The sequence below is a fragment of the Coregonus lavaretus genome, assembly GCF_964263955.1.
Source record: "Coregonus lavaretus genome assembly, chromosome: 10".
NCBI classification, from domain to species: domain Eukaryota; kingdom Metazoa; phylum Chordata; class Actinopteri; order Salmoniformes; family Salmonidae; genus Coregonus; species Coregonus lavaretus.
The window spans coordinates 61,648,975-61,658,245 of record NC_139997.1 but is presented as its reverse complement, the minus strand read 5'-3'; positions in this window follow the sequence as shown (position 1 = coordinate 61,658,245).

Genomic DNA, 9,271 nt, shown 5'->3' with positions numbered 1-9,271 from the left:
GCCTACCTCGTCGCAGCTCGTTTGCTTGCACTTGCTTATACTTGTTTATGTGTTAATAATGTATGAATAAACATTATGAATTTACTAAACACAAATGTAATAATGTTTGTGTATGGTTCAAAAGTCAAAACTCATTTTGGCGTTCATTATGATTGAAGGAGAATGCGGTTCTTATCGACTTACACAAATCCACAAGGAGTCAGTAGTAACCACGTGACTCGTTTCAGGAAACTAGGTGTATGTCGTGCGTCACTACTTCACAGGAGAGCCATTTGAATGTAAACTTAAAAAAAACAATCCAAATACTTTTTTTGGCCTGAATTTCCTTCTGGGACATGTGAACTTTCATGTGCCTTCATAACAAACTTGTATATACTGTCGGAGCCTAGTTGGTTAAGCCACAGAAAAAGACATGATTGGCTGAGATAATGAGGGGGCTGGACATGGCAAGAGATGAGTTCGGATTGGTCTGCTATGTAGCATGCTTCTGTCTATAACATGAGCTGGTCAGTATGTGTAGGTAATCCTGTCTAATGCAGCTTTAAAATATATATATTGAGTAGTAGAACTGCATAAGTGTTGCTCTCCACTACCTGGAGGACCGAGTTTTGAAATCAGTGGAATGCCCTGTGGAATTAGAGTACGATAGTTAAGGAGATGGAGAAAACACCTGTCTCCGGATTACATCTTCAAACTAAGGGCAACCATTGCATCCGTGAGAGAGGGAGAAGCGTCCATCCATGTACACGGGTAAGCTAGTCTAGCTGGCTATAGATATTACATGTTTTTAATTTTGTCAGAAAGTATTTTTCATTTCAAGTTAAAGTATACTGTTAGCTAGCTAGTATGATCTGTGTAGTAATATTATTCGTATCTCAGAGCCATTTGCTTTGCTAGTTATAGCCTAATGTTAGCTAGCTAACACTGAACCTGGTTGGTTAGCTACCTGCAGATTCATGCAGGGTAGTAACGTCATGAGTTGGGATTATGGTTCATTGTTTAGCTAGCTAGCTAGCTACATGTCTTAACCCTCCCGTTGTCCTAGGGTCAAAATGACCCGCCACTGTGTTGAACCAACTTTATTTATTTTTTATATTTTTGGGATCATTTGTGAGAAGGAGGCAGTGAGACTTTAAAGAAAGTATCACTGCCTCCTTCTCACAAATGATCCAAAAAATATAAAAATTAAATAAAGTTGGTTCAACACAGTGGCGGGTCATTTTGACCCTAGGACAACGGGAGGGTTAAGAAAAGACTCCTATGCAAGTAACCATTTCAAAAGAATGTTAATGATGTAACTGCGACATCTGTCGATAGACGTAGCTGGTAAATTCGCTCTGGCTATCTACTCCGATTTCAGAGCACTCTCGTCTGAGTGTGCCAGAGCGCAGAATAACTGACGAATTACGAACGCTCAACACCCGTTGAATATGGCCGGTGTCAGTAAACGTTGGCAAAAAAAGCGTAAATTGTTGCCAGCAGCACAGTTGCAGTCACCAGTGCTCTGGATAACATAAAAACAACCAGCTCTGCTAGGGCGATTAAAATGGTCAGAGTGAGCTGTTCTCTCATTTGTGTCTGGAAATAGCTAGCAAACTAGCCAATGTTAGCCAGTTAGCTTGGGTGCTTGACTGCTGTTGTTAGGACAGAACGATCAGATCAACCCTTAAAGAGATGGGTGGGGCTAAGGCTTAAGAGGGTGTGAACGATGCTGAATGGGTGTAGACAAAGAAGAGCTCTCCAGTAGGTTTACCAAAACATTCAAGGGCTTTTTTCTCAAAGGTGAGGTTACAAGTTAGTCAACTTTCAAAGCAGAATTACTTTCCCATTAATCCTCAACTGTAGTGTATGTGGGCCTCCCGAGGGCGCAGCGGTCTAAGGCACTGCAGTGCTTGAGACGTCAGTACAGATCCGGGTTCGATCCCGGGCTGTGTCACAGCCGGCCACACAATTGGCCCAGCGTCGTCCAGGTTAGGGGAGGGTTTGGCTGGCCAGGATGTCCTTGTCCCATTGCGCTCTAGCGACTCCTATGGTGGGGCGTGTGCATGCACTTTGGCACGGTCGCCAGTTGTACGGTGTTTCCTCCGACACATTGGTGTGGCTGGCTTCCGGGTCAAGCGAGCAGTGTGTCAAGAAGCAGTGTGGCTTGGCAGGGTTGTGTTTCGGAGGATGCAAGGCTTCGCCTCTCCCGAGTCCGTACGGGAGTTGCAGCGATGGGACAAGACTGTAACTACCAATTGGATATCACAAAATTGGGGAGAAAAAAGGGGTAAAAAGTACCCCCCAAAAAGTACCAAAAAAAGCCTTGGCCTCTGATGGAGACTGTAGAACTGTCATCAACACATGCTTCTCTCTAGGAGCATTTGTGTGCCCAGACCCATAGGTGTATCAAAAGGATCCCACCCTGGTCACCAATGTAGCCGACCGATGTAGAGAGAGACATTTACATTTTAGTCATTTAGCAGAAGCTCTTATCCAGTGCAACTTACATGAGGAACTAGGGTTGAAGAACTAGGGTTAAGTGCCTTGCAGACTCGGTCTCAACCTTTAAGTCTTTACTGTAGACCCATCTCTTCAGTAGGTCCTGCTGCTGACCCAGTTTCTGCTGTTCTGCCTGCAGTTTCCGCCCCCCCCCCCACACACACACACACACACACACACACACACACACACACACACACACACACATGCTGTCTCGACCTGCGGCAGGTCATCGTGCAGGACGGGAAGAACTGGGACCAGCTGCTACCCCGTCTAATGTTCTCAATCCGAGAAGAACCCCAATCCTCCACTGGGTTTTCCCGTTTGAACTCCTCTATGGGAGGAGGCCACGTGGCCTACTGGACCTCGCCAAGGAGGTGTGGGAAGCCCAACCGACCTCCTTACGCAGCGTGGTAGAGCACGTGGAGACGATGCGGGAGCAGATGACAGCCATATGGCCAGTCGTGAGGGAACATATGGAGAAGGCCCAACGCGCCCAAGCCCAGGTCTACAATCGGGGAGCCCAGCCCCGAGAATTCCAGGTGGGAGACAGGGTGTTGGTGTTGATCCCCATGGCCGAAAGTAAGTTCCTGGCAACATGGCATGGACCATACGAGGTGGTCGAGAAACTGGGACCTGTCAACTACCGCGTACAGCAACCGGGGAGACGGAAACCTCAACAGATTTACCACGCGAACCTGTTGATGAAGTGGCACGAGAGGACAGCCTTGGCCGTGTTATGGTCGGGACCCCGGACGCCAACGGTACCAGTGGTGGTCCCAAGCAGTGAGGACCTCGACCCAGCCCAGAAGCAAGAGCTCCGGGAGCTTGTCGATCGGAACACGGCGGTGTTCTCCGAGAAGCTGGCCGCACGACCCTCATTGAACACCACATCCATACCCGCCCGGGGAAACGGTAAGAATGAGGGCGTATCGAATTCTGGAGGACCGACGGAAGGCTGTGAAACAAGAAGTGGAGGCTATGCTGAGGATGGAAGAGTCCCACAGTGCATGGTGCAGCCCCATTGTGTTGGTGCCCAAACCGGACGGGAGCCTCCGCTTCTGTAATGATTTCAGGGGTGTGAACGACATAAGTGTATTCGACGCCTACCCCATGCCGAGGGTGGACGAGCTAATCGACCAATTGGGAAAGGCCCGGTACATCAGCACCCTTGACCTGACCAAAGGATATTGGCAGGTACCATTGGCAGCCTCCTCCTGGGAGATGACGGCGTTCTCGACACCAGACGGTCTGTACCAGTACCGGGTGCTCCCGTTCGGTCTCCACGGAGCCCCGCCCATATTCTAGCGACTGATGAACAGAGTGCTTCGACCCCACCAGCAGTACGCAGCGGCCTATTTGGATGATATCATCATCCACAGCCAAGGAAGCTGAAGCGCGTCAGACAAGCCGGGTTGACCACAAACCCCAAGAAATGCAAGCTAGCGTTCGAGGAGGTGGAGTACCTGGGGTATTTGATTGGACAGGGGAACGTCAAGCCCCAGGAGAGGAAGGTACACGCGGTACGTGACTGGCCCGTTCCACGCACCAAGACACAGGTCAAGTCCTTCCTGGGACTGGCAGGATACTGTAGCCGGTTTATCCCCAACTTTGCGGCTATAGCTTCCCCCCTCACGATCTAACCAGCGCCCGCCTCCCGAAAACAGTGAAATGGACGGACGAGACAGAAGTGGCGTTCAGCCGTCTGAAGGAAGCACTGTGCTCCCATCCGATTCTCGTAACGTCCGATTTCCAGGTGCCGATAGTGGTCCAGACAGATGCATGTGATACGGGACTATGGGCCGTGCTGTCCCAGATACACGATGGGGAGGAGCACCCCATCATGTACATCAGCCGAAAGCTGATACCGAGAGAGAGAAAAATACTCAATTGTTGAGAAAGAGTGTCTGGCGGTGAAGTGGGCGCTAGACACTCTCAAGTATTACCTGTTAGGTACCCACTTCACCCTGGTCACGGACCATGCTCCCCTGGCCATCCCCTGGCCATCCAAGACACAAACGATCGGGTCACCAGGTGTTTCTTGTCCCTTCAACACTTCTCTTTTTCTGTTGTGCACAGGTCAGGGGCGAAGCATGGAAACGCGGATACCCTATCGGGAAGGGAGACAGACGTTGCACTGTTGACCATCCCCTCCCTGTCTGCTGGACGTGCCAGGTCTCGATGGGCTCTCCGGACAGGACTAATTGGGGCTGATTGGGAGCTGGTGAGTAATTAAGGGCGGATTGCTCACCAGCTGTGCAAGGCCCATAAAGCTGCCAGAAGTGCAGCACATGGGAGAGGACTGGGGGAAGTAAGGTAACTTCCGTGTAGTTGGAGACGGTATCCTGGAGAGGGATTTTCTGTTGATTATTTTATTAATAAACACCCTTGAAACCGAGCTAATCATACTCTGTCCGTGTCTGATCTGTGTATACGTCTTGACCCAAACCCCTAATCTGCCACAATACACTTAGGTTGGGGTCATTAAAACTCATTTTTCAACCACTCCATACATTTCTTGTTAACAAACTATAGTTTTGGCAAGTCGGTTAGGACATCTACTTTGTGCATGACACAAGTAATATTTCCAACAATTGTTTACAGACAGATTATTTCACTTATAATTCACTGTATCACAATTCCAGTGGGTTAGAAGTTTACATACACCAAGTTGACTGTGCCTTTAAACAGCTTGGAAAATTCCAGAAAATGATGTCATGGCTTTAGAAGCTTCTGATAGGCTAATTGACATCATTTGAGTAAATTGGAGGTGTACCTGTGGATGTACTCCAAGGCCTACCTTCAAACACAGTGCCTCTTTGCTTCACATCATGGGAAAACAAAAGAAATCAGCGAGACCTCAGAAAATAAATTGTAGACCTTCACAAGTCTGGTTCATCCATGGGAGCATTTTCCAAATGCCTGAAGGTACCACGTTCATCTGTACAAACAATAGTACGCAAGTATAAACACCATGGGACCAAGCAGCCGTCATAAGGCTCAGGAAGGAGACGCGTTCTGTCTCTTAGAGATGAACGTACTTTGGTGCGAAAAGTGCAAATGAATCCCAGAACAACAGTAAAGGACCTTGTGAAGATGCTGGAGGAAACAGGTACAAAAGTATCTATATCCACAGTAAAAGGAGTTCTATATCGACATAACCTGAAAGGCCACTCAGCAAGGAAGAAGCCACTGCTCCAAAACCGCCATAAAAAACCCAGACTACGGTTTGCAACTGCACATGGGGACAAAGATAGAACTGTTTGGCCATAATGACCATCGTTATGTTTGGAGGAAAAAGGGGGTCGCTTGCAAGCCGAAGAACACCATCCCAACCATGAAGCACGGGGGTAGCAGCATCATGCTGTGGGGGTGCTTTGCTGCAGGAGGGACTGGTGCACTTCACAAAATAGATGGCATCATGAGGAAGGAAAATTATGTGGATATATTGAAGCAACATCTCAAGACATCAGTCAGGAAGTTAAAGCTTGGTCGCAAATGGGTCTTCCAAATGGACAATGACCGCAAGCGTACTTCCAAAGTTGTGGCAAAATGGCTTAAGGACAACAAAGTCAAGATATTGGAGTGGCCATCACAAAGCCCTGACCTCAATCCTATAGAACATTTGTGGGCAGAACTGAAAAAGCTCTGTCAGGAGGAATGGGCCAAAATTCACCCAACTTATTGTGGGAATCTTGTGGAAGGCTACCCGAAACGTTTGACCCAAGTTAAACAATTTAAAGGCAATGCTACCAAATACTAATTGAGTGTATGTAAACTTCTGACCCACTGGGAATGTGATGAAAGAAATAAAAGCTGAACTAAATCATTCTCTTGTCACGCCCTGACTCAGGGGACGCTTATATGTTGAGTCAGGGTGTGTATATTCCTTGTTGTGCTTGTTCTATGTATGTGGATCTAGTATGTCTAGTTCTATGTTGGCCAGTGTGGTTCCCAATCAGAGGCTGCTGTCGCTCGTTGTCTCTGATTGGGGACCATACTTAATCAGCCTATTGGCACTGTCTAGTTGTGGGATCTTGTTCCTTGTAAGGTATGTTGTGTGTTCTACCTTGGACTTCACGTTTCATTTGTTGTTTTGTCGTGGTGTTTATAAGTTAATAAACATGTACGCATATCACGCTGCGCCTTGGTCTGACCCGTCATTCAACGAACGTGACAGAAGATCCCACCAAACGAGGACCAAGCAGCATGCCCAGGCGGAGCGGATGGCCATGTCACAGGTGGCCAATTTGTGGTCATGGGAGGAGATATTTGCGGGGAAAGGACCATGGGCTAAGGTAGATGCCCAGGCAGGAGAGGAGCAACGGCAACACGGACGAGGCCGGTCGAGGAGGAAGCCCGAGAAGCAGCCCCAAGAAAAGTTTGGGGGGGCACACGGGGTGGTTGGCGGAGCCTAGGGTTAGAGCAGAGCCAACTCCCCGTACTCACGCGAAGAGGCATATGACTGGGTAAGCTCTGTGTTATGCGGAGCTACGTACTGTGTCGCCAGTGCACCGGCACAGTCCTGTACGTCCTGTGCTTGCACCACGCACGTGCCGTGCGAAGATGGGCATCCAGCCAGGACAGGGTGTGCCGGCTCAATGCTCCTGGTCTCCAGTAGGCCTCCTCGGTCCCGCATATCCTGCGCCAGTTCTACGAACTGTATCGCCAGTGCACGTGCACAGCCCATTGCGTCCTGTGCTAGCGCCCCGCACGTGTAGTGCGAAAGTGGGCAGCCAGCCAGGACAGGTTGTGCCAGCTCTCCGCTCCAAACCTCCAGTCCGCCTTCACAGTCCAGTCCGGCCCGTTCCTGCTCCTCGCACCAAGCCAGTGGTGCGCGTCGCCAGTCCGGCCCGGCCTGTTCCTGCTCCTCGCACCAAGCCAGTGGTGCGCGTCGCCAGCCCGGCCCGGCCTGTTCCTGCTCCTCGCACCAAGCCAGTGGTGCGCGTCGCCAGTCCGGCCCAGCCTGTTCCTGCTCCTCGCACCAAGCCAGTGGTGCGCGTCGCCAGTCCGGCCCGGCCTGTTCCTGCTCCTCGCACCAAGCCAGTGGTGCGCGTCGCCAGCCCGGCCCGGCCTGTTCCTGCTCCTCGCACCAAGCCAGTGGTGCGCTTCGCCAGTCCGGCCCCGCCTGTTCCTACTCCTCGCACCAAGCCAGTGGTGCGCGTTGCCAGTCCGGCCCGGCTTGTTCCTGCTCCTCGCACCAAGCAAGTGGTGCGCGTCGCCAGTCCGGCCCGGCCTGTACCTGCTCCTCGCACCAAGCCAGTTGTGCGCGTCGCCAGTCCGGCCCGGCCTGTTCCTGCTCCTCGAACCAAGCCAGTGGTGCGCGTCGCCAGTCCGGCCCGGCCCATTCCTGCCCCTCGCACCAAGCCGGTGGTGTGTGTTCCTAGTCCGGTCCGGGCCGTGCCTGCTCCTCGCACCAGACCAGTGGTGCGTTTGTCCAGTTGCTCCACTCCGGAGCCAGAGCAGTCCGCTCCACCGGTGCCTGATCCAGTTCCGGTCAGCCGTTCCACTCCGGAGCCAGAGCAGTCCGCTCCACCGGTGCCTGATCCAGCTCCGGTCAGCGGCTCCACTCCGGAGCCAGAGCAGTCCGCTCCACCGGTGCCTGATCCAGCTCAGGTCAGCGGCTCCACTCCGGAGCCAAAGCAGTCCGCTCCACCGGTGCCTAGTCCGGCTCCGGTCAGTGGCTCCAGTCCAGACCATGACGTCAGCCCCTCTCCTGGTTCGGGGTCTCCCACACCAGGGTCCAGACAGGGCCTGGCGTATTGTGGGAGGAAGGAGAGGGGAAGCAACGCGCCAAGGTCTAGACCAGACCAGGGGCGCAACAGGGAGGCGGAGAGTGAGAGGTCGTCACGCCCCGAGCCGGATCCGCCTCAGAGGCGGAATGCCCACCCGGCCCCTACCCTGTTATGTTTATGTTGTGCGGTCGGAGTCCGCACCTTTGGGGGGGGGGGGGGTACTGTCACGCCCTGACTCAGGGGACGCTTATATGTTGAGTCAGGGTGTGTATATTCCTTGTTGTGCTTGTTCTATGTTGGCCGGTGTGGTTCCCAATCAGAGGCAGCTGTCGCTCGTTGTCTCTGATTGGGGACCATACTTAAGCAGCCTATTGGCACTGTCTAGTTGTGGGATCTAGTTCCTTGTAAGGTATGTTGTGTGTTCTACCTTGGACTTCACGTTTCGTTTCGGTTGTTGTTTTGTCGTGGTGTTTATAAGTTAATAAACATGTACGCATATCACGCTGCACCTTGGTCTGACCCGTCATTCAACGAACGTGACATCTCTCTCCTATTTTTCTTACATTTCACATTCTTACATTAAAGTGGTTATCCTAACTGACCTAAAACAGGGAATTTTTACTAGGATTAATTGTCAGGAAATGTGAAAAACTCAGTTTAAATGTATTTGGCTAAGGTGTATGTAAACTTCCGACTTCAACTGTATGTGGTCCTAAATAATAATGGCAGGACTTTTTCAAACTGCAGTAGGATAGTTCTCCTCACAGGTGAATGACTCAGCCCATGCTTGGTGAATATCACTTGGTTAATCTCTGGGAGCAGGACTCAGGAGAGCTGACTAGATTATGTGAAACAAAAGTGAGAGACAAAAATGAATACAAATAAATCATCATAGCAAATTAATGTAGTTTGTGAGATAGAAAATGTGACCGACCGGCTTGATTCAGTCTTATGTAGCAAAATGTGAAATTGTGTTTTTTTTACAATGGATAAAAGTAGAGACTCAGAGCTAGAAAATGGTACAGTATATCATACACTACAGTTGAGGAACAATG